General features: G+C 43.4%; 1 protein-coding gene across 2 annotated transcripts in view; it reads right to left on the bottom strand.

Annotated features, from left to right (window-relative positions):
* arhgap36 (Rho GTPase activating protein 36) overlaps positions 1-27,074 on the bottom strand; it is a 194,943-nt gene that overhangs the window by 99,012 nt on the left and 68,857 nt on the right. The window contains exon 1 of one of the 2 annotated variants that reach the window (XM_078211502.1): positions 19,064-19,333. The exons of the other annotated variant lie outside the window; for it this stretch is intronic. The gene's annotated coding sequence lies outside the window, so the exon portion shown is untranslated. Of the gene's footprint in view, positions 1-19,063; positions 19,334-27,074 lie in introns of those variants that run through there. 2 annotated transcript variants of the gene reach the window in all.

Genomic DNA, 27,074 nt, shown 5'->3' with positions numbered 1-27,074 from the left:
ATCAAAATGGTAAAATAGGCCCATTAACTCTGTTTCTTGCTCCACAAATGCTGTCTGACCTGCTTAGTTTTTCCAGTATTTTTTTTTTGCCGATTTCCAGCATCTGCAGCGTATTTGGCTTTTATTATAGATCCACCAATGTTTTCATTAACTAATAGAAACAGCTGCGGCAACTTATTCTCAACTTCTGGATCGAGCGAGCCTGTCATCTTCAGCTTGTCCATATTCAACCACAGGTCTGATCAACTGCTACTAGTGTGCCTGGCTGGCTCTACATCTCATTATATACTCTAGCCTCAACTAGTTTCAGTTCACCTCAAAGTTTTAGTTTCCAATCTCAGTTTCAATTCTTGTTTCCTTAGAAAATGGTGGGGGGATTTCTTTTCTCTGCTGCTTTTTAACTTTCCCTTTTCAAATTTTGTTATCAATTTCCATTCAGTTAGTCTCTGCCTCAAAAGAAAACGCACACTTTGAAATGACAGGTTATATCACAACATGCAATTACTATTAGAAGTGGTTGTTAGGGACTAGGAGCAGGAACCGTGTTATTTTAATGTCATCTCTTATGATTAAAATCTACTGTAGTGTGCCTATCACCACCTTGGCTGAGATAACTAACAACAGAAATTGAACCTGTGGACTCTCTGTAAAGTAAAGTTTATTTATTAGTCACAAGTAAGACTTACGTTAATACAGCAGTGAAGTTACTGTGAAGTTCCTCTCGTTGCCACAGTCCAGCGCCTGTTGGGGTCAATGCACCTAACCAGCACATCTTTCAGGCTGTGGGAGAAAACTGGGGCGCCCGGAGGAAACCCGCGCTGACATGGGGAGAACGTGCAGACTCCACACAGACAGTGACCCAAGCCGGGACCCTGTGAGGCAGCAGTGCTAACCACTGTGCCACCGTGCCGCAGACATGCTCTGGTCAGACTGTCACAGTTCCACAGTGCAAACCAGACTAACAAACTTACCATAACATGGTAACGATGAAAACTTCCTTTTCAGAGAATGTGAATAACATCAAGAATACTACCCCACTTAAATTAAATAGATTTTCCGCCTACTGGTACTGCCTCACTTCACCAACAGTTCATTTTCTTGTCACATACATCTGTAAATTAAATGGTGATAATAGTATACCATCCTTTAATTGTTCATATTAAGTTCCTTTTTCTGCTTTGGTAGCATTTTTTTAAACATGTTAAGGACAGTACTAGAAGTAGTAAAAGGAATTTCATATGAATGTCTTAAACATTTAGATGCTGTTATTATTGGGAGAGTAATTTCAAGGTCTAAAACATTTTTAAGTGTTTCTTTCTTGTTCACTTATTTACGCTGAGTTTACTGCAGTAATTGCCTTTGGCAGAAAGGCCCAACATTCTCCCACACCTCCCTATGAACAAATTGCCAGGCACCCAAATCCTCCAAACTCCTGTCACGAGATCAATTATGAACTGCAACTGCTGCCCCTCTCCTTTTATTCAGCACCCTAAAAGTTGCACATACCAAGTACCCTATATACCAGCCTCAAGAAATCTTCACGTCTCAATCTCTTTCCACATTGTTACACTATCCCTCTATTCTTACAATTGATGTGTGTATTATATACTTATATCCCTGACTGAGCCCCTGTTATTCATAGAATCATAGAATCCTACAGTGCAAAAGGAGGCCATTCAGCCCATCAAGTCTGCACTGACCACAATCCCACCCAAGCCCTATCCCCATAACCCCATGTATTTACCCGAGCTAGCCTCCCCCCAACACTAAGGGGCAATTTAGCATGGCCAATCTACCTAACCCACACATCTTTGGACTGTGGGAGGAAACCAGAGCACCTGGAGGAAACACACAGGAAGAATGTGCAAACTCCACACAGTCAGTGACCCAAGTCGGGATTCGAACCCAGGACCTTGGTGCTGCGAGTCAGCAGTGCTAACCACTGTGTCACCACAAAGTAGATTGTCTTCAAAACTGTCACAGTAATTTTTATCCTCCAGAGCTGGCTGCAGCACAGCAGGCCAGCAGTGCATCAGATACATGGAAGTATCAGCCACACAGTTGTCAGTGGCTTTTTAGTGCAGCCGTTGCATTTAAATCTGAATTCAGGGCTTTCCAACCAATTGAAATGAGCAGACGAGGTGATCAACCCTTTTTAATTCTACTATTTAAAGGAACTGTATGGTAAATGGTGGAAGTGTTTGATCGACTCAGAGCCTGCACAGATGGAAGCTCAACATGGAAAGGCAGCACCATTCAGAACACTGATCAGAGGATGACTGGAAAGTTCCAGGCTATAGGCCCCTGCAGGGTCAGAAGTACAGCTGGCGGCCTCCCAGTGATAGAGAAGGGCCCAACTGTCCAGGACAGCTTAAAGGGCCACCCTACCTTGAAGAAGTCCCCTTCTGCAATTGTGATCTAAAAGATGGAGCTTTTTTTTACTTCAGTAGGTTTGAAATTACTGAGAAGGTGCCTCAAGATGGAGGCTCCCTCTCCCTCAATTACCTGCAATAGCTCATTGCAGCTTCCTCTGTGCTGGAGGGCCTCCTACATCCCTGCAACTTCCAGAGCCCACCACCAGGCAGAGTGAGCACAGCCTTGAGTTCTAATTGCCCAATTCAGACCAAATCAATGTTGGATGACTGCTCCCGACACAAAAACAGCAAATCTGATTACTTACGCATTCTGACTGACCTCATCAGCAGCAAAGGATACATAAGTGTCTCCTCTGGCAAACATCTCATCCTGTTCCTGCTGTCTTTCCAAAATGTGGAGATGCCGGCATTGGACTGGGGTAGACACATTAAGAGTTTTAACAACACCAGGTTAAAGTCCAACAGGTTTATTTGGTAGCAAATGCCATTTGCTACCAAATAAACCTGTTGGACTTTAACCTGGTGTTGTTAAAACTCTTACTGTCTTTCCAAAATGCCAGCTGTTTCCACACAGAAATCTATCCACCTGGAAAGATTAAAATCCTATCCCACGTCCCCATCCTCATAGTTTACAAATGCGTCATTCTGCCTGTGGTTTTGGTTAGGCATTAGTCTCCTGCTGTGACCAAAAAAACTGCCTTTGCATTTCTTTAAAAGTCTGAACAACTTTCGATTTACCAAAATGTTACTAATCATTTGAAAAAAGCCCAAAGTATGGCAGAAACTTAAAACTGGTGCCTGTTCCAATGGAAGCAAGATTTTGAGACTGCCAGATGGGATTTCACCATGGTGAAAACTTGACTGTTGTTGCTTCCAAGCTGCTCCCCAGCAGGAACTTGGATTCTTAACGAACCAAGATCAAGGATCACTTCCTCACCCAGAAGTTGCTGTGATTCCCAACCTCATCTGCCATCCTCTATACTCTCGGAGCCACTAAGAATGAGCGGCTCCTATTGTGAAGAAACTGGGGTGAAGTTTCTTATGCATTTTATTATCTTTAAACAATATTGACAATATTTTAAAATGTCGCTAACGTTTTGGATCCCTGTATTGCCTGCACTGACAATACAAATGACTACCAGAAGTTGACAGGAAGAGTTTGCTAACAAGATGTATGATCTCCCAATCAGTTTTGTGGTCCCATGTGTTGTTTGTTGGTTTTGATGCACTGGTCATAAATGAAACTGAAATATTCAGGTTAAGGGCCATGATTCAGAACACTGCCAATTTTGGAAGGAATAGAAGATGAAATAATTTGATTCATGGCTAAGTGACAGTAAGCTTCAGTAGATTATAAGAGGAAGTGAGCAAAGGGGATAAGGAGCTCCAGTTTTGAGGTCCTGGGAAAGAATGAACGAGAGCAGAAGCTGAAACTTGCACCCTCGGCCAAGAAGAGAACAAAGAATACAAGCTCCAATTGGGTTTTGTTACCATTTCTTTTGTAGCCCAGCAGCAGCATCTGACCCAAACTCAACAGTGGATTAACGTTAATATTTGCGTTAACTCCTAAAAAGTCATTTACTCACACTCTTGGCTATTTGAGTTCATAACGCACCAAGCTTACTTTAATCTATGAACCAGTCTGATGCAGCAAAATTGATTTTGGTAAAAAATAAAAATCACCTCAGCAAACAGATATCAGTATTCTCCTTTTAAAAAAGCTGTCCATTTCCAGCTGTTTGAAGAAACGTTACCATTTTTTCTCCAGTGTTGATGCTGAGATTTTGATTCTCATTCGCCTTTTTGGATCAATATTTTTTCACCCTTTTGATTGTCTCCACTTCATTACTTACTGGGAAGAGTACATTGTTGAATAATTGACTGAACACATGACTCAGCTGGAAACGGCCAAGAACTCTATCAAAACTGTCACTCAGTACCTCGCTGTGGGTGTGCGTCTGAGTAATTGTGCACAGTCACGTCAATCTGAGAGATGAAAGGTGTTAATTGACTTTTTGTATTAAAAGGCCAAAATAATGGAAATCAGATATTACATTTTTAATGGGTCAGAATGTCCTCAATATGGGGAGATGGCCGCGGCACAGTGGTAATGTCACTGAGCTGGCCAAGTGCGAAAAGATTTCGCTGCTAACCTGATTCTGTAGCAGGTGGTGGGGGAACCAACAAAAAGGAAAAATCTACTTGATCCCATTCTCATCAACCTACATGTCATTGATATATCTGTACATGACGGTATTGGCAGGAGCTTTCTGGACTCAACAACTTCATGCAGTAAACCTCACCTTCCATCTTAAACCAATCCACACCCCCCCCCAACCTTTTGTACTTTTTAAGGGTGTGGTTGTGTGTGTGTGTGTGTATGTGGGGGAGAGGGGGCGGGGAGTGCATGCCAGGGAGCTGAAAAACAATGGACAATAAAGTACAAAATGTCAGTTCCAAGACATCACTGCATGAGTTCTTTAGGATAGTGGCTACCAACCATCTTCAACAGCTTCATCAATGATGTTCCCTCCATCATAAGGTCAGTAGTGGGGATGTTTGCTGATAATTTCACAATATTCACCACCATATATGATTCCTTAGATACTGAGACAGTCAATTATGCAGCGAGATTTGGACAACATCCAGGCTCGGGCAGATTTGGCAAGTAACATTTGTGCCACACAGTTGCCAGACAATGACAATCTCCAATAAGTGAGAATGTAACCATCACCGCTTGACAGTCAACTTATTACCATCACTGAATTCCCCATTATTAACATCCTGGGGGTTACCATTGAGAGAAAACTTAACTGGGCGAGCCATATAAATACTGTCGCTGCAAGTGCAGGTCAAAAGTTGGGAATTCTGCAGCGAGTAGCTCATCTGCTGACTCCCCAAAGCTTGTCCACCATCTACAAGGCACAAGTAAGGAGTTTGATGGAATACTCTCCAAGTGTCTGGATGATTGCAGCTCCAATAACATTCAAGAAGCTTGACACCATCCAGGACGAAGCAGCCTGCTTGATTGCCGCTTGATCCACAATCATTCATTCCCTCCACCACCAATGCACAGTAGCCGCAGTGTGTACCACACTGCAGCAACTCACTAAGGCTTCTGTGACAGCACCTTCCAAACTCATGACCTCTGCCATCTTGAAGGACAAAAGCAGTAGGGAATGCCACCACCTAGAAGTTCCCCTCCAGGTCACACACCCATCTTGTCTTGGAACTATATCACCGTTCCTTTACTGTCACTGGGTCAACAACTGCAACTCTCTTCCTAATAGCACTATGTGTATATCTATACCTCATACCTGCAACATGTCAAGAAGGCAGCTCACCTCCACCTTCACAAGGGCAACTAGGGATGTGCAATAAATGCTGGGCTAGCCATGAAAGAATTTAAAGAAGTTAAGGATTTAGCTCCCATCAACAACCACGAATCTTTTCCCCCTACTTTACACCTTTCCTCCCTTCTTCCATCCATCCATCCATCAGGACAAATATGCTGCATGTTACCATTCCCCACCTCATCTTTAAAAATATTCCATACAATGATAGAACCTTATGGCACAGAAAGCCATTCAGTCCATTGTGCCTATGCTAGCCCTTTGAAAGAGTTATCTAATTTGTAAGACTCCTCTGCTCTTTTTCTTTGCCACAGCAATTGTTCACTTTTCAATTATATGTCCAAATTTCCTTTTGGATGTTAGTATTCAAAATGCTTCCCATCCTTTCACCAGTATACCCCAGATCATAACCACTCATTGCACGAAAGAATTTCCTCTGTGCCTCTATTGCTAATTATCTTAAATCTATATCCTACTGCCTGTGAATATGGCTGACTATACCAAATTCCCCTTGCATCCTATTGCATACAACAACTGTTGTGGCTGTGGTTTGCAGCTAAAGCCTCTAAGCACATATGGCTACAACCCTAAGTGTTAAGTCACCGTGACACAAGCTCTAATGCATTAATTCCACTTTATGGCTGTGCCTTGGGCTATTTTCCTTCCCTGCAAAGTGCTTTTTATTGTGTAAAATGTGCTGTTCAAGTACATGTACAAGTCTATCACAAACACAAACTCCCATCAAGTTAATAAACTGAAAACAACATGAATGCACCCCAGGTCTAATCAAAGAACAAAGAACGAAGAACAAAGAAAATTACAGCACAGGAACAGGCCCTTCGGCTCTCCAAGCCTGCACCGACCATGCTGCCCGACTTAACTAAAACACCCTACGCTTCCGGGGACCATATCCCTCTATTCCCATCTCATTCATGTACTTATCAAGACGCCCCTTAAAAGTCACTACCGTATCCGCTTCCACTACCTCCCCTGGCAATGAGTTCCAGGCACCCACCACTCTCTTTGTAAAAAATCTGCCTCGTACATCTGTTTTAAAACTTGCCCCTCGCACCTTAAACCTATGCCCCCTAGTAATTGACTCTTCCACCTTGGGAAAAAGCTTCTGACTATCCACTCTGTCCATGCCCCTCATAATCTTGTAGACTTCTATCAGGTCTCCCCTCAACCTCCATCGCTCCAGTGAGAACAAACCAAGTTTCTCCAACCTCTCCTCATAGCTAATGCCCTCCATACCAGGCAACATCCTGGTAAATCTTTTCTGTACCCTCTCCAAAGCCTCCACATCCTTCTGATAGTGTGGCGACCATTGGTACATGTTGGACTACATTAATGTACAACAGTGAGACCTCATGGAATTGTGCTTTACTCACTGTCTTCAAGATGCTGAATGCTGGTCAGAACACCAACTTGTCTGGAGCATCCTGTCCTTGAAGATAACACCTAAAGCACTATAACATAAAGTCAAACCACAAAAGAAGTTTGATGTAACTATTCTAAAGACTCGCGCTGAAATAAAAATTAGCCTTAGCTGGTATCCAGGAAGATAACATGGAGGTTGAAGAGCCCTGGTTGAAGTTAAGGTTTTCAAATACTGACATGGCAAGAAACCTCAATTTCATGTAACAGTGACTTGAATTTTAATTTGTCGTTTTACATTGAAGACAGTTAACAAAGAAGCTGGCATTACTAGTTTAAAAATTTGCTCAATCCCAGCTTCTTGATACTTAAGTAAAAATGCTGGCCTTTGCTTACATCGATAGTTGTGTTAGTATTGGTGTCGGAAACACAAATATCTAGAAATTTGATAACATCTGAAAATAAGCAGAGTGGCACTGCCACACCTGTTCATGTGGCTTCAGGGACGTCATTCCATCTCTGTCCTCTTGTCCAGATGCTTTTTTCCTAAACTATGAAAATCAGCTTGTCACGTATTCGGACAATTAAAATAGTTATCGTGTTATTATAGACTCAGCAGGCTTGTTTGCTCCTGATATACTTAGCCAAGGATTGAAACTCCCATCAGCAGTGCATACTCAGGAAAGCAGGCTTCACATACAAAGAATAATAGAATCACACAGCACAGGAGGAAATCATGCAGCTCATCATTCGCGTGGCAGCTGTTAGCCCCACTCACCTGCTCTTTTCAGATAACCCAGTAATGATTTCCTTTTGAAGTCTGTATCCAACTTTCTTCGGAAAATTACTATTGAAACCTTTCAAGTGGTGTGTTTTTGGATCATAGCCACACACTGTGGGCCTGATTTTACTATCAAGTTGCACCTGTTTTCGGGCGTGAAAACTTGGTAAAGTCGGGTGTGAGGTGAGTAGCGCAATCCGCGCCCGCCTCCACGCCGGTTCCCCCTTTACCAAGGCCTGAAAATGGCCGCGATTGGGACCGCGCCCAAAATGGGTGTGACAGCCATTTAAATGCATTTGTATGCATTTAAATTGACTTAATGGGCTGCACGCCCAACCATACGGCCACTTCCCCCACTTCGCCCATCCAGATTCGGCGTGAAACAGACATGCTCCACAAAAGTCCGATTCGGGCGTTCCAGTTAGTGAGGAGGTAAGTGCCGAGTGTCCAATGGCTCTCTGCTTGAGATCGGTGGTGGTGGGGGAAGGGGGGGGGGGGGGGGGGGTTGCTGCCACTCTAGGGGGCGGCACGGTAGCACAGTGGTTAGCACTGCTGCTTCACAGCTCCAGGGACCTGGGTTCGATTCCCGGCTTGGGTCACTGTCTGTGTGGAGTTTGCACGTTCTCCTCGTGGCTGCGTGGGTTTCCTCCGGGTGCTCCGGTTTCCACCCACAGTCCAAAGATGTGTGGGTTAGGTTGATTGGCCAGGTTAAAAATTACCCCTGAGATGCGTAGGTTAGAGGGATTAGCGGGTAAATATGTGGGGGTAGGGCCTGGGTGGGATTGTGGTCGGTGCAGACTCGATGGGCCGAATGGCCTCCTTCTGCTCTGTAGGGTTTCTATGAACTCTGCCTGAGATCAGTGAGGGGGAAGGGAGGGGTCCGCTGCCACTCTGCCTGAGATCGATGGGGAGGGGGAGGAGCCTGTGATTGGTCTGGGTGGCAGAGGTGTGGGGGGGATAAGGGGGTCAGTAATGTTGTGGGAATGGAGCAATTTCTGTAGGGGCCAGGGGGAGGCATTATCCGGCCTGGGAGCGATGTGGCGGGGTCGCCACATTCTATTTTTTTTGCGCAAGCGCAGTTGGAGCTGCTGTTCGGAGCTGCAGGGTTTCGGGCGCGTTGAGCCCCCACCCACAGGCTTGTGCAGCACGATTCGGAATCCCTGATATTTTTTCAGGCAGAGTGCGTGTGGGGGCACCGGAGAACGGGTCTAAAAGTCGGATCTGAAACACTCCCAGTTTCAAGTCCGTCCAGCACTTAGAATCAAAATGGTAAAATAGGGCCCTGTGCTTGACAATTATCCTCACATCCCCTTTTCTCTTTTACCAATCTATGTTTTCTGGTTACTGAACCTTCTGATGGTAGAAATGCTTTCTGCTTATTCACTTCATCAAACTCCTTTATAACTTTGAATAGCAACTCATGCACACTTCAAACCTGTGACACTTGATAATCTGACAGTTTGATAATCTGTTGACCAACAGAAGCTTGTTGAGATTTATGGCAATGGTACAGGAGCCTGAAGGAGCAATTTCAACAAGTCAAGTGGCCTCACAGTTACAACTCTAACAAGCTGTCTATTTTTTTTCTTTCCCACAGAAAATAACTTTGAGGTAAGATGCAAGTATATCGCGTCAACATAGTGGGCAAAGTGGTCTCCTGCTTCTGTGCAATGTATACATAAAACTCTGCAAACTCCGCTCCCACTTGAAATGTTGCACTCCACCACCAGCAACCATTTGAAGATGAGTCATCCTGACTCGAAACGTTAACTCTGTTTTCTTTCTCCACAGATGCTGCCAGACCTGCTGAGTTTTTCAGGATTTTCTGTTCTTGTTTCAGATTCCAGCATCTGCAGTATTTTGCTTTTCCATCAGTGATCATTCACTTCAGTCACATCAGTGGTTCCCAAACTTTTTTCATTGGGCCGCACTTTCGGAATAAAAATTTGCTCGCGCCACACCAAATTTTTTATTGATAAGAAATACATTCAAAAACAAAAAAAAACTCCTAGCAGTGGTTGATTCATAACATAGAACACAACTACTTTATAATATGATCATGGGACATCCAGAAAGTATAAAACAATGCTTGTTTAAACCGTGTTTAAATGTTTCTTTGATTGTCCTTGAATCTTCCCGTCACACTTGCCATCCTCTCTCGCCGCACCAGTGTGGCGCGCCGCACCCTTTGAGAACCACTGAGTTCCATGAATCAGACCCCACCTCTCTATTCTGGATTTGCTCAGCTCCATCCAGGAAAATAAAAATCAGCAGAGAAAAGGAATACAGAGAAAACACAGAATCAACCCCCTTGAACACTCACCCTAAACAATTCCTCTCATCAGCAACTACCCCCCCCCACCACAGCAATCCCCCCACCACAGCAATCCCCCCACCACAACAATCCCCCCACCACAGCAATCCCCCCACCACAGCAATCCCCCCACCACAGCGACCCCCCATGCCAGAACACCCCCGGCATTGCCCCCGACACTGCCCCCGGCACTGCCTGGGCACCTTTCCCAGGAACACCCCTGCAGTGCCCCTGGCATTTCCCTTGACACTGCCCCTGGCACTGCCCTCCATTTGAATATTGTGCACACTCTCCACAATGCCTCAAACTCGCCTCTGCATGCCTTGATTTGTTGAGTACCTACCCAACAAATCTCTATTGTGGTTGATCACAGGCCAGTTAATCGCATGATTAGGCCAGGATGTTTGACTTTTTCTGACAGACTTGGAGGACATTCCTAAAGTGTTTACACTGTCCTCTCGGGAGCCTCTGTTCATGACTGAGGTCCACACAGACAGTTGTTTTGGGAGTCTGGTATCATATCATGAATGACACAGTTTTGCCCAGTGAAGCTGGTTTCAGGTAACTAGCACATCAACGCTGAGCAGACTGGCTTGCGAGTGGAAGCTGCTACTGGACCGCCTTTCTTGCTACTGAATGCAGATGATATTGCAAAGACATCAACAATAGAACTTTTTTAGTACTTTCAAGTCTTTTCTATAAGTTGTCCATGTCTCCAAAGCCTATAGGAGTGTGGGGATCAGTGCTCCCTGGTAACCATGACCTCCGTATAGGGTTTAAAATCCTGGTCTTCAAACTTTCTTCTCCTCAGGCAACAAAAGGCTGAGCTGGCACATTGGAGGCAATGATGCAGTTTGTCACCTCTGCTTGCCTTCATCGAGAGGAAGCTCTCAGGACATTGAAAATAATCAACATTGTCCAGGGTCTCGCTGTTGATGTTAATCGATGGGGAGAGGTGCTTTTCTGTGGGAGCTGCTTGGAAGAGGACCTTAGTATAGTCATATGCTGCAAGACTTGGACAATATCCAAGCTTGGGATGACAAGTGGCAAGTAACATTCATGCCACACAAATGCCAGGCAATGGCCATCTCCAACAAGAGAGGATCTAACCATCGATTCTAGACATTCCATGATATTACCATTGCTGATCCCCCACTATCTACATCCTGGGGGTTACCATTGACCAGAAACTGAACTAGCCATTTAAGTACTGTGGGTACCAGAGCAGGTCAAAGCCTAGGAATCCTGTGGCAAGTAACTCACCTCCTAACTCCCCAAAGCCTGTCCAACATCCACAAGGCACAAGTCAGGAGTGTTATGGAATACTCTCAACTTGCCTGGAGAGTGCAGCTCCAACAACCATCAAGTAGCTTCATACCATCCAGGACAAATTAGCCAACTTGATTGTTATCCACTCCACAATCATTCAATCCCTCCAGCACCGACAAACAGTGGAAGCCATATGTATCGTCTACAAGATGCACTGTAGGAACTCACCAAGATTCCTTAGGCAGCACCTTTCAAATCCATGACTTCTACCATCTCGAAGGAAAAGAGCAGCAGATACCTCAGAACACCACCACCTGGAGGTTCTCCTCCAAGTCACCCACTGTTCTAACTTGTAAATATACCACTGTTCCTTCACTGTCGCTGCATCAAAATTCTGGAACTGCGTACCTAACAACACAGTGGGTGTACCTACACTCAGTAACTGCAGTGATTCAAGAAGGCAGCTCACCATCACCTTCTGAAGGGCCACTGGGGATGGACAATAAATGCTGACCTAGCCAGCAATGCCCACACCCTGTAAATTAATTTTTCAAAATATCGTAAACTTTATTTTATTATAACTTCTATATTATTCTAACCAATATATTATTACTTATGGATATCTAAACCTTTGTTTCAATTGGAAAAATATATTTTCCATATATGGTCCTCCTGGAAAAGCACAATATATTTTGTAAATCTGATGCCATTTGCTGCTGGATCAATAGTTCTGGTGGCTGTGCTTTAAAATCTGTGTCATATTTATGCATCATTCAGCATAGGGAGATAAAATTGGGGTTTAAGATAAGGATCCATTACAGCAGAATCAGAGAATCCCTACAGTGCAGAAGGAGGCATTCGGCCCATTGAGTCTGCACTGACAACAATCCCACTCAGGCGTTATCCTCGTAACCTCACATATTTATCCTGCTTGGCCCCCCTGACACAAAGAGCAATTTAGCATGGCCAATCAACCTAACCTGCACATCTTTAGACTATGGGAGGAAACTGGAGTACCCAGGGGAAACCCACCCATACATGAGGAGAATGTGCAAATTCCACAGTCAGTTACCCGAGGTCGGAATTGAACCCGGGTCCCTGGCGCTGTGAGGCTGCAGTGCTAACAACTGTGCCACCATGCCGCCCTGGAAGTTTTATGGTTATAGGGTCTAACTTTGTCATCAGGTCAGACAGTTTGTTTTTTGTATCATTGCTCTGCCTCGACATATCACTGACTTGCCAGTGAGAGAGAGAAAGCTAACCTTGAAGTTGCAGGTGACATCATTGTTACCTCAGTGAGAAGATGAATGAGGAATGTGAAATCCTGAAGGAGTTAGAAAACAGGTCGGGCTACTGATCACATGAAGCAAGATACGGAAAGACCTAGGGCTGAACATCAATAGGTGAACCAAACCTGAATGATGAGTCAATTTGGCACACACGGATAAAATGGAAAGATCACTTGTGCATTTTTGTTGTAGTGATGTGAATTTAGGCTTGGCAAAGCACTTCACTTTCCCAGACAAAATAAAAAATATTTAAGATGCTGCTACAGAGAATAGAAACAAACAAATAGATCAAAATTTTAATTCACTAAATCTGTTTCCTTTTAAAATGATGTTTTGATGGTTAAAATTCTATATGTCATAAAGGTTTTGCTCCCATCTTTAAAGATACTAACACAGCCGGGGCTTGCTTCCACCAGCAATCAGCAAGAGTCCATTTTTATATTACATAGAACCAGATCACTTGTTCCAACCAGTCTATGCAAGTGTTTATGCTCCATCCACCTTTTTCCATCTAAATCAACCATTGTAGCCATCTATTCCCTTCTCAAATGTTTGTCAGGCTTCCCCTTAAATGCTTCAACCACATCCTGTGCTAGTGAGTTACACATTCTCATAATTCTCTGCGCAAAGAATTTCTTCTGAATTGCCTGCTGGATTTTTTCGTGAGTAATCTATATCGATGGCCTCTAGTTATGCTCTTCTCTTAAAGAGAAATCCTTCTTTCTGTATCCACTCGATCAAAACTTTTGTTACCTCACCCCTCAGCCTTCTTTGTTCTAAAGCAAAGGTGACCCAACCTGTCAACCCTTTTGTCATAGAATCCCTACAGTGCAGAGGAGGCTGTTCGGCCCATCAAGTCTGCACAACTCATACACAGGCTTACCCCATAACCCCACGTATTTACCCCGCTGATCCCTCTGACCACCTCATATCATGGGACACAAAGAGGCAATTTAACATGCTCAATTCACCTAATCTGCACATCTTTGGACTGTGGAAACTGGAGCACCTGGAGGAAACTCCTGCAGACATGGGGAGAATATGCAAACTTCACATATACAGTCACCCAATGCCAGAATTGAACCTGGGTCCCTGGCGTTATGAGGTAGCAGTGTTAACCACTGAGCCACCGTGCCATCCATGTGATATGTATATACATGTATTTCTGGTATCATTCTTGTAGATCTTCTCTATATTGTCTCAGTGCCTCTATGTCCTTCTTTATAATATCGCTTTTTTTAATGGCCTTGATAATCTGTGGTGCAACTTTTAGCCATTAATATATTTTAAAGTTAAAGTTTATTTGTGAGTCACAAGTAGGCTTACATTCACACTGCAATGAAGTTACTGTGAAAATCCCCTAGTCGCCACACTCCCGCATCTGTTCAGGTACACTGAGGGAGAATTTAGCATGGCCAATTCACTTAACCTGCACATCTTTGGACTCTGGGAGGAAACTGGAGCACCCGGAAGAAACCCACGCAGACAGGGAGAATGTACAAACAGTGACCCAAGCCAGGAATTGAACCCAGGCCCCTGGTGCTGTGAGGCAGCAATGCTAACCACTGTGCCACCTGAACTTGAGATCCCTTTGTTCCTCCACTCCACACATATTTCCACCTTCAAAATAATATTCTTCTTACCAAACTACACCACTCACATTTATCTGTGTTGAACTTAATTTCCCAATTATTTGTCCATTCTGCAATTCCTCTGTATTGACAATCCCTCCCAGTTTGACGTCATCCACATCATGTGGGCGGCACAGTAGCACAATGGTTAGCACTGTTGCTTCACAGCACCAGGGACCCAGGTTTGATTCATGGCTTGGGTCACTGTCCGTCTGGAGTTTGTACGTTCTCCCCATGTCTGCATGGGTTTCCTCCGGACGCTCCGGTTTTCTCCCACATTCTGAAAGACATGCTGGTGAGGTGCATTGATCCGAACAGGCACCGGACTGTGGTGACTAGGGGAATTTCACAGTAACTTCATTGCAGTGTTAATGTAAGCCTTGTGACAAATGAATAAACTTTTTAAAAAAACTTTATTTAGAAATTCCAAAATTGAAATTGCTATTATTTTGTCAACCTTTACCATTAGCACTCCATCAATGCTTACTATTAGTCATTAAAATCGAAATATGGATAGAATTGTATATTCATAGATACTGTAGAAAAATACCATTTGGCCATAGAACAACTATTTCAATTTCCTTCACAAAATCTTATGGATTTTGTTTCAAAAATGGTTTCTGGCAGAGAATTTATTTGCATTAAGCAATTTTTCTAATGTTCTCTTTATCTGATTTATGATTATCCTACTTTATGTGCTTTGATTGCCAGACTGATTCCTGGAATGATGGGACTGACGTACGAGGATGGGTTGAGTTGGTTAGGATTATATTTGCTGGAGTTTAGAAGAGTGAGGAGCGGGGGGCCGGGACGGGGGATGGTGGAATCTCATAGAAACTAATAGAATTCTAACAGGGCTAGTCAGTGTAGAAGCAGGAAGGATGTTCCCAATGTTGTGGGTGTCCAGAACTAGAGGTCACAGACTAAGGATATGGGGTAAACCTTTTAGGCTGAGGTGAGGATAAATGTTTTCAGCCAGAGAGTGGTCAGCCTGTGGAAATCACTACCACGAAAGCAGTTGAGGCCAAAACATTGAATGTTTTCAAGAAGCTGTTAGATATAACTCTTGAAGTGAAGGGGATTGAAGGATATGTGGGAAAGGTGGGATGAGGCTATTGAGTTGGATTATCAGCCACGATCATAATAAATGATGGATCAGGCTTGAAGGCCAAATGGCTTACTCCTGCTCTTACTTTCAATGCTTCTATGTTTCTATTACCATCTCATCAACCAGTGGAAACAATTTATCATCAGTTGCCTTATTATATCGTAGTTCTTATGATCTTTATCAGTTCAAATGAAAGTTCTAAATTCTTGGGTCTCTTAATAACTTTCACCCATCTGCTCCGATAATATCTTACTGAATCTATGTGGCACCATTTCTATTACTTTAATAATCTTTTGATAACAGGATGGCCAACACAGCCTGCAATATTCCCACTGTAGCCTACCTATGGTTTTGTACAAGTTAGCTTCTTGCACTCTAAGCCTCGAGGTCCAAGATCAAGGATTCATTTTTGACTGCTTCATTTATTTTAATGACGTGTGTATTTGCACTTTAAAATACCTTGGCTCCTCTTTTCCTAAATTAAAATATTGCCATTCCAGGTGTATTTCTTCTTTTTATTCTTCCTTTTAAAAAGTATTGCTTTATATTTTCCTACATTAAATGGCGTCAGGAGAGACAGAGTACCGGAATGAGATAGAGAATCTGGTGAACTGGTGTGGCAACAATAATCTCTCCCTCAATGTCAACAAAATGAAGGAGATTGTCATTGACTTCAGGAAGCGTAAACGAGAAAATGCCCCTGTCTACATCAATGGGGACGAAGTAAAAAGAGTCGAGAGCTTCAAGTTTTTAGGTGTCCAGATCACCAACAACCTGTCCTGGTCCCCTGATGCCGACGCTATAGTTAAGAAAGCCCACCAACACCTCTGCTTTCTCAGAAGGCAATGGAAATTTGGCATGTCAGCTATGATTCTCACCAACTTTTACAGATGCGCCATCGAAAGCATTCTTTCTGGTTGTATCACAGTTTGGTATGGCTCCTGTACTGCCCAAGACCGCAAGGAACTACAATAGGTCGTGAATGTAGCCCAATCCATTACGCAAACCAGCCTCCCATTCATTGACTCTGTCTACACTTCCCGCTGCCTCGGCAAAGCAGCCAGCATAATTAAGGACCCCATGCACCCCGGACATTCTCTCTTCCACCTTCTTCCTTCAGGAAAAAGATACAAAAGTCTGAGGTCACGTACCAACTGACTCAAGAACAGCTTCTTCCCTGCTGCTGTCAGACTTTTGAATGGACTTACCTTGCATTAAGTTGATCTTTCTCTACACCCTAGCAATGACTGTAACACTACATTCTGCACTCTCTCGTTTCTTTCTCTATGTTTTGTCTGTATAGCGCACAAGAAACAATACTTTTCACTGTATGTTAATACATGTGACAATAAATCAAATCAAAATCAAATCAAGTCTGCCATTTACTTGCCCATCCAGCCAATCCTTTCATGTTCTCCTTCAGTATTTCACAATCCTCATTCATCTTCTCATCCACTTTGTCATCACCAGCATGTATTGCAATTATTACCTCAATCTCCAAGTTTAGACAACACCTTCAATAAATAACCATTACCTTAATAATGGTCCATGAATACCACTTACTCATCCTTTCCAACCAATCTCTACATGGAACTTGTAATTTACACATCGGTTTTTACTACAGGAAATAATTAAGTTGGGCAACTTGTATTTGTTCCAAACGTTTTGATGAGAGAAGAATTTTTCAGATTTCATGAGGTGTTGAAAAAAAGAACTGGTGGCGAGACATGAATGGGCAACGAACACTCTCTCCCTCCATTAATCACATATGCACCCCTTAAAAGGGCCCTACCTTTTTTAGAATTACAGTACTCCAGCTGTATGCAACACATCATGACACGAAGTAAATCAGGTCAGATAATATCAAATATCACTTGTACATGACCACAGTATAATAGTAGCATGAAATTTGTTTGGCTATAAAACCTCTCCCACAGTTTAAATTCAGTCTGCTACCAGTCAGAAGAAACCATTCAGAAACCATTTTACCCATTCAGAAGAAGCTTGATTTATGAAATCAATTTAATTGTAACAATATAAGATCATACTTTGTTGATATATTTGAGGTGATACTATAATATGCTGAAGCTTGTGGTATTGAACCACTGGTTGGTCGTTTTTACACTACTGGCTGAACCAGTAGTATTCCCAGTTGTTTGAGAATTCCAATCACAGATTTCATTTTGTGCTGCTTGATATACCCAATATATTGTTGCTTTTTCAAAGTCATCTGAATGCATAACTCTCCCGACACTCAGATTCTAAGTTGCTGAGAACTTCACATTGATAAAGAAAAGGTAATAACTCTGAGAATAAAGCACCAATACACAAAACCACACTGCTGGCACATCTACAGAGTCTGCTCTTTGCCATAACTAATGCCAACAGCTCTGGGTGACAAAGGAGAAAAACTATGGTAATCCTCTCCTCAGGCAGCAACTCCACCTCACTGTAACTGCAGGGAAGATTGCCTCTGATTAGTACCAGCAAAGGTTGAAGATTTTCTGCCTGAGTTATTCCAGGAAAATATAAAAACACTCAAATATTTACATTTCCACAAGAAATAGCAACAAGAAGAATGCTTCCCCTGTGTTTTCATTTTGGACTTTATTCATATTCAATGTTTTTAGGTGTATCAATGTTGGCTTTATTGTGAAAATGAAACTACTAAATAATACAGTTACCACTCACAGTGGCAAGGTTAAAATGCTTTGTAGTATTTTCCTATATTGATAACTGCAAGTTGTTGGTGGATTCTGGTCATGTTAGGTCATGCTGAATAGTGTGGAAAACTTGTAATAAGCAGAACAAAAGCTCTCCCATGCATATTTTAATGAAACTGGCTCATTTAACCTTCAAGTGCTTTTGTAAATCCACATTTACAAGAGTATATGACGCTTGTTATTCTTGAAATGTGAGGGCATTTATTCCAGGCAACACAGCTATAGAGGAGCCCGATGCTTCTAACAGACTACCTTAATATAAAAAATCCTATGGCACTGTCATTGAAGTCGCCCTCTTATGATCACACTATAACTCTTCCATTGAAGCCAGGATTGACAGAAAAGTGCATATTATAATTAGGGGGGAGAACTGTACAGAGTGCAACCTTAGCTTTATCAGGATCACTGCATGAAAGTAGGTATCAGCAAAGCCTTTGCGAATGTAAAATTTTAGTACAACAATTGTCTCTGTTTCCACCAGATTAGCATATCGCTCTGTCATCGCTCTGCAAACTAACTGGAAACCATACCCACTGGGACTATAAGTTTCATTGACTTTGTTCCCAACAAAATCAAACTGCTGAAAATCCCTTAGAATTAAAGGCTGTTGCATCATTAACTTATCTGAACAGTGTTATCTTATTTACATTTGACTATAGAAAGGTGCAAATGCAATTCACATAGCATGTTGGAATAAATATGGTAACTATCCTGCACCAACAAAATTCAGCAGCATAAATTAATGTTTTAGCAGTAGTGTTAACTTCAAAGGAAACAGACTTCATCAAATTACCCTATGAGACAATAAAATGTGACATTTACAAGTCTCACGTCAGTACTTACTGTGAATCCCTTGATATCCGTGTCTGAGATGCTGACAACAGTTCAAACAAAATGCCTTATCCCTCTTTCTCTCTCTGGAAAATTATTAACAGCCAGAATGCTCAGGGATCTCATTCACTCCATTTGCTGCTCAGAGCTGCTGTTGCAAAAATGAGTGTGTCTGTGCATGTGAGTGAGAGAGATAGTGAGAGAGAGAGAGAGAGAGAGCTGGAGGGAAAATATCCCTAAAAAAACTGTTCTTTCCATTTGCATTAATCACTAATGTTTATACAGGCCGGGAATGTGACCAGCTTCCCGTCCATCTGTGGGAGTTTGAGAGGTCCAGAAAAGGGTGTAACTTGCCAAAACGCATTCTCCAGATAGACAGGGTAAAGCAGAATATGGAGAGAGAGAGTTTGTATGTGGGTGAGGAACAATACACTCGCAGTACATAGTTAAATGATCCACTGACAGAAAAGCAGACTGCAGCAAGCTTAGACTAAAAATTACACAAACCATTATCTGCTACAAAACAGAGACCCAGAGGACAAATGAATAAGCCTCTTATTATCTTTCCATCCAAAGCTTTTACGTACAGCTCAATAATATCCTCGATCAGCAGTCGTCATTTAAAAACATCTCTGCAAATGCATTAGTCATTCACTGACTTTATTATACATAGTGAGAATGGTTCTTCTCTGCACTTTCATTTTATTCTTTGATGACTGCTGAATGGCTTCTATTGCTGTGCTATATCAGTGATAGCCTCAGGTACTAAGAGTAGCTAACTGCCGAAAGCAGCCAAACTTGTTGGTGAATTTTAAATTAATTTTAAAAGGGAAGATTTGAATTTCATAAGTTTGCCAAAAATCCCAGGTGTGAAGCCCTTGGTGTCAAATAGGTGTACTAGATTTGGCCTGTGCAAGTCTGGCACAGCTGTTGGAAAGTGTGTAAAAGTAAATATTGGGATGAAAACAGAATTGAGCTTGGTTATCATTCCCCATTCCTGAACTAAACAGTTTGCAACATTCGCTGTGTGGGGAAGAATGGTCTCAAGGTCAATAATGGTCTCATACCCACAAATCAAAGTCCAATCGGAATGGCTGCCTTTAAGAGCAGAGTGCGGTAATTCAGAAATGAAATTGACCCTTCATGTTCAGAATTCAAGATGCAGAACACTCACCAACATGTTATTGGGTGATCACGGATTGGATTTCTAGTGACAATGTCTTCAGTTTTCTGGAACTGTTAAATTGTCGTTGCTATTAATTGCCCTGTGCGGTTCCATCTGCCTTCCAAAACTGTCCCCAGCCTGTTCCAAGCTGTACCATTTCCCCCCTGAATATTCCAGACCGTTCCAGATTATCTGATTATTGCAGTCTTCAAAACTGTCCCAATTGTCCAAAAATACATCAACTTCCCCATTATCCAACTGTCCTTGATTATACCAGACAATTTCTGTGTGACACAATGTACCAAATACAGCATAAATCCAAGCAACAGATACTAGATGCAAGTGATTGGAGATCATAATGCACAGTAACCCAGACTCTTGTGGATATTTTACCAGAAGATGTGGCCCTTCAAAATTATTTAATTAAAAGTATTTGCATAGCACATCCTTTACATATCTCATCTGGCAATCTCAGAGTATTTTGTCTTTGTCCTGTGTGTCAGTAATTCTGAATAGAAAATTATTTCAGAATACTTAAATGTAATCCACCAAGTTTTGGATAATAATTAATTAAAAACTTGATTTCAATAGGACAAATGAACCCGTAGTGTGTCTAATATAAAAGTATCTTGCAAATATGAAACTTCCAATATGTTTAAAGAGGAACAGGGAAGCCTTACAACAGTGAATTAATAATCACTAGCTGACTAATGGTAATTATGAGGCTATTAGGAGAGAATTAGGAAACATAGGTTGGACTAGGAGATTACAGGGACTGGGAACGTCCGACATGTGGAGTTTTTTCAAGGAGCAGCTACTGCGAGTCTGTGATAGGTATGTCCCTGTCAGGCAAGGAGGAATTGGTAGGGCTAGGGAACCGTGGTGCACCAAAAAAGTTTCTTTGTTGGTTAAAAAGAAAAAGGAGGCTTATGTTCGGATGAGACGTGAGCACTCGGGTAGTGCACTAGAAAGCTTTAGATTGGCTAAGAGGGAGTTGAAGAGCGAGCTTAGAAGGGCTAAAAGGGGACATGAGAAGACTTTGGCGGATAGGGTTAAAGAGAATCCTAAGGCGTTCTATAGGTATGTCAAGAACAGAAGGTTGGTTAGGGCAAGTTTAGGGCCAGTTATAGATGGCAGAGGGAAGTTATGTGTGGAACCGGAGGAGATTGGTGAAGCATTGAACCAATATTTCTCTTCGGTGTTCACGCAAGGGGACATGAATATAGCTGAGGAGGACACTGGGTTGCAAGGGAGTAGAATAGACAGTATTACAGTTGATAAGGAGGATGTGCAGGATATTCTGGAGGGTCTGAAAATAGATAAATCCCCTGGTCCGGATGGGATTTATCCAAGGATTCTCTGGGAGGCAAGAGAAGTGATTGCAGAGCCTCTGGCTCTGATCTTCAGGTCGTCGTTGGCCTCTGGTATAGTACCAGAAGATTGGAGGTTAGCGAATGTTGTCCCATTGTTTAAGAAGGGGAACAGAGACTTCCCCGGGAATTATAGACCGGTGAGTCTCACTTCTGTTGTCGGCAAGATGTTGGAAAAAATTATAAGGGATAGGATTTATAGTTATTTGGAGAGTAATGAATTGATAGGTGATAGTCAGCATGGTTTTGTGGCAGGTAGGTCGTGCCTTACTAACCTTATTGAGTTTTTTGAGAAAGTGACCAAGGAGGTGGATGGGGGCAAGGCAGTGGACGTGGTATATATGGATTTTAGTAAGGCGTTTGATAAGGTTCACCATGGTAGGCTTCTGCAGAAAATGCAGATGTATGGGATTGGGGGTGATCTAGGAAATTGGATCAGGAATTGGCTAGCGGATAGGAAACAGAGGGTGGTGGTTGATAGTAAATATTCATCATGGAGTGCGGTTACAAGTGGTGTACCTCAGGGATCTGTTTTGGGGCCACTGCTGTTTGTAATATTTATTAATGATCTGGATGAGGGTATAGTTGGGTGGATTAGCAAATTTGCTGATGACACCAAAGTCGGTGGTGTGGTAGACAGTGAGGAAGGGTGTCGTAGTTTGCAGGAAGACTTAGACAGGTTGCAAAGTTGGGCCGAGAGGTGGCGGATGGAGTTTAATGCGGAGAAGAGGGGATCTTATTGAAACATATAAGATGATTAGAGGTTTAGATAGGGTGGATAGTGATAGCCTTTTTCCTCTGATGGAGAAATCCAGCACGAGGGGGCATGGCTTTAAATTGAGGGGGGGTAGTTATAGAACCGATGTCAGGGGTAGGTTCTTTACCCAGAGGGTGGTGAGGGATTGGAATGCCCTGCCAGCATCAGTAGTAAATGCGCCTAGTTTGGGGGCGTTTAAGAGATCCGTAGATAGGTTCATGGACGAAAAGAAATTGGTTTAGGTTGGAGGGTCACAGTTTTTTTTTTTAACTGGTCGGTGCAACATCGTGGGCCGAAGGGCCTGTTCTGCGCTGTAATGTTCTATGTTCTATGTTCTATGACCCTTATAAACCAGGAATATCCAATGCTAATTTATCTGCTGTCAGCTGGAACAGCAACTGAGTTAGGGAAGGAAAATTTCTCTCATTCCAGAGTGCTATTCAGCAAAGTCTGGTGGAAGTGTCCACGTGTGGACCTTATTTTTGGTAGGAATTAGAATTTAATGTTTCATTAGCCCACTCACACTCACTATCATATTTCAAATACTAATGTGCACCAATACCAGGGGTAAGGTACTGGAGGATCACTTGTGCCTGTAAAATTATAATAAATAAGGGGAAGAATTTTCCCATTTTGAGACTCAGTGTGGTGGTGGCTGATTCTAGCGGAGCCTGGCCCATCGTCCAGAATGACAGGATCTTGAGCCAGATTCGGCGGTCGAAATTCATTATTTATGCATAGGCACGTTGCCCGCCGAATCTCCTGGCAGGCTGTCAACTGGTTCATCCACCCGCTGTCATCAGCTGGCTTTGATTTGCTGGCACCATAGTTAAATACCAATCCAACACACTCATATTACTCTCTCCAGTCCAGCTGTCAGGAAGTCAGCAACCCAGAGGGAAAAGGCTAGCAGCCTCAGGAAGGAGGCAGCAGCAGTAGCTTTCACTGCCAGGGCCCTTCAGGGAGTGTGGGCCAAAGGAAGCATTCCGACCTCACATCTCCAGCCTGGGAGGCCGTTGTCCAGGAGGTCAGTGTGACTGTCACCCTCCTATGAAGCACCGTCCAGTGATCTCATCTGCTCCACCACAGTAAGTCCTCTCTCAGTTCCCTCCACTGTCAACATGGCATCATGTACTCAAACAGCGTGGGAAACACCTAGCCTAACTCACATGGCTATTCTACCTTGCTGGACTTTAAGTTGACTAAGTAAAAACATTAGCAGGGCACCAATGATGACATCTACGATCTGAACTGCAAGCTGGAATGAGTATCGCTGTATATTCTTATTTTTATTTTTCCAAAATCTCACTTCCCATCTCATTTTCCAAACCCCATCCCCTACCGCACTAGGGCCAACTGCCACATTCCTCAGTTTGTCCTTCGACATTCTGCACCTTTGTTCTGCCATTTACACATTCCGATCTCTTAATGGACGCTCCTAGCACCATTCCCGGCCTTTATCATCACCATTTACATTCCCTTTGCCCCTTTCATCCATGCCATTGCTCTCAATGACAGCCACCCCAACACCCTCCGCCCCCCCTCCCCCTTACCCTCATAGTATAAATCCTGCCCAATTTTCCTTCTCTTCAGCTCTGACGAAGGGTCATCCAGACCTATTCTCTCTCCACAAATGCTGTCAGACCTGCTAAGATTTTCCAGCATTTTTTGTTTTTTGTTTCAGATTCCAGCATCCACAGTATTTTGCCTTTAAACAAGATATTAGCCTGCTGAAAAGAGTTATGGGCTGAAGTTGGGAGATGTGACCAATTTCTCCTGTACTTGACTGGAGGAGGGCCTGTCACATAAAAGCTTAAAGCAGCAGTAACCTTGGCAACAATGACAGTTGCCCTGTGCTGAAACCCTTGGCTCCAAGCGTGAACATAAGAGCGCGCAGGGTTCAATAATAATTTCCCATGGGAATCTTTGTTGCTGCTGGCTATTATCGCCTAACAGCTTTAACTCAGAGACCCGCATAAAGATTCAATTTCATCTGTCTGCCGTGTCGGCTTTGATCCTTTCCTCTCAAGGAGGCAAGAGTAAAGTAGCTAGACAGGAGATCTCTAGCAATTGCAGCTAGACAGTCACTGACAAAAGATGCAGCACATCTTCAAATAGCGATGAGGAAGCCTCCAACAAGCTTAAATAATTAGAACATAGAACGTAGAACATTACAGCGCAGTACAGGCCCTTCGGCCCTCGATGTTGTGCCGACCAGTGAAACCAATCTAAAGCCCGTCTAACCTACACTATTCCAATATCATCCATATGTTTATCCAATGACCATTTAAATGCCCTTAATGTTGGCAAGTCCACTACTGCTGCAGGCAGGGCATTCCACGCCCTTACTTCTCTCTGAGTGAAGAACCTACCTCTGACATCTGTCCTATATCTATCACCCCTCAATTTAAAGCTATGTCCCCCTTGTGCTAGCTATCACCATCCGAGGAAAAAGGCTCTCACTGTCCACCCTATCTAATCCTCTGATCATCTTGTATTCCTCTATTAAGTCACCTCTTAACCTTCTTCTCTCTAACGAAAACAACCTCAAGTCCCTCAGCCTTTCCTCATAAGACCTTCCCACCATACCAGGCAACATCCTAGTAAATCTCCTCTGCACCCTTTCCAATGCTTCCACATCCTTCCTATAATGCGGTGACCAGAATTGTACGCAATACTCCAAGTGCGGCAGCACCAGAGTTTTGTACAGCTGCAACATGAATTTTCTTCGTCCAACAAGATTCAAACAGCAGAAAAACAACCAATTGATTCAAGTCCAGCAATAGCAATAGTAAGGACAAATAAGGACCCAAATAAAAGGGGCAGACATTTCTTGCAGCATCCATTTTATTCAACTCTGCAACCTATTATGTAATTCTCTCAACCATCCCCCAACTCCTATTAGATTATGGGGAGAGCATATCACTTTGATAAAATGGCAGCAGCTAATCAACTCTGTGCAGCTTGTATGTGGCAGCTAAGAACGGAAAGTTCTTCCCTGTCGCATTATGAATTTCAAACTAAGCCCTGGTGAAACGTAGCTCCTCTGTATGAAGTGTTGGGGTACTCTGGGCACTCCATGGTACATGCCTCCGCCAGGTGGGTTTTTGGTGGGAGGGGGGCTCACTTAAATTTGGTTGGTCTTCTAACTCACCACCTTCCTGTCTACCCCTGAGCTGAACCCTGTAGTATGCTGGATGGGTGAGTACCAAATCGACAATCCACCTACCATATGTTCATGAATAATTCAAGGTTATTTAAGCTTGTCAGCAAACCTATTGGCCTGAATAATACGTTGCATGCGCCATAATACAGCTGGTGTTGGCAAGTGAGTGGGAGGAGGTTTAACACAGATATCAGAAGGACATATTTCACACAGAGGGTCGTGGGGGCCTGGAATGTGTTGCCGGGCAAGGTGGTGGAGGCGGACACACTGGGAACGTTTAAGACTTATCTAGACAGCTATATGAACGGAGTGGGAATGGAGGGATACAAAAGAGTGGTCTAGTTTGGACCAGGGAGCGGCGCGGGCTAATTGTTCCTTGTTTCTCGTTTCAAGGCTTCATTCTATGATCATCTTGCTGGTGCCAGTACAGAGCGAGACTGCGGATAGTTGGGAACCTGTCTCGGGGGCAGGGAATTCATATGGTGTTCGTGGAAGTGGAAATGACTAGGGTTGGGAAGCATTTTCCGATCAGGGCCAGTGTGATCTCCTAGACTCGTTTCGATCGCCTCAGGGGGTCGGAGAGGAATTTCCCAGATTTTTTTTTCCCCATATTGACCCTGGGGTTTTCACTCTGGGTTTTCGCCTCTCCCTGGAGATCACATGGTCTGGAATGGGGGGGTGGGGGTGAGTTAATAGGTTGTGATGAACAAAGCATCGTAGCTGTGAGGGACAGCTCGGTGGATAGGATATTGGTATGTAGATAGGCTGGAAAATTGGGCGGGGATCCTGGATTCAGGATTCAATCCTGGACCGGGGAGCGGCGCGGGCTTGGAGGGCCGAAGGGCCTGTTCCTGTGCTGTATTGTTCTTTGTTCTTTGTTTGTTCTTTGTGAGTGGGAGTAGGCAGGCCATTTTTAGTGGCCTACATGAAAAGTGTAGAAAGGAAGAGGAACAACTCATTTGGAGGGGTACCGTGAACACATTGAGAGCACCCCCACCAAGATGTCATACCACCCTTCCAAAGCCACCTACTCTCCAAACCCGGCCCTGCACCCCCTTTTCTGGGCTCTAGGATTCCTCCCCACCCTAAAATCCCAGAAATTACTTTTCTGGTGCAGCCGCGATCTACTTTGTCCTTCTTTCTGCAGTCCCGGTAGCACCATCTACTGCACTTTGGCACTGCCGGGACTGCAGTGTCTGCCAGCCAATCAGATTGGAAGGCAGCTCCTGAGGAGCTGAATTCCTGCTCTCTTCAGATTTAGCGCACCCCGAGTGTGCGATAGTGTGGAGCAGGCTTGTTCCGGTTGTGGTGGTTTCCAGCTGACTTTCCTTCTGGGGTGGTGCGGGACGGCAGTCTATGCCCCCTGTAAAATATAACCCTATAGAAGACAAATGGTCCTGTGCTGTATCGAACAGTGTGTATCTTTGTTAATTTTTAGTTTGTGGACTCCTGCCTCTACTGGGAGGCTGCATCCATTTGTATTTTATTAGATTGGTAGCTCAATGGATAAATCAAGTGCATAAATAAGTCACATAGACCGGAAAGTACAAAGTTTGATTTCCATT

The sequence above is a fragment of the Mustelus asterias genome, chromosome 4 (assembly GCF_964213995.1).
Source record: "Mustelus asterias chromosome 4, sMusAst1.hap1.1, whole genome shotgun sequence".
Lineage (NCBI taxonomy): Eukaryota > Metazoa > Chordata > Chondrichthyes > Carcharhiniformes > Triakidae > Mustelus > Mustelus asterias.
Note: the sequence above shows the minus strand (reverse complement) of the source record. Positions and strands in the feature narration are given on the sequence as shown.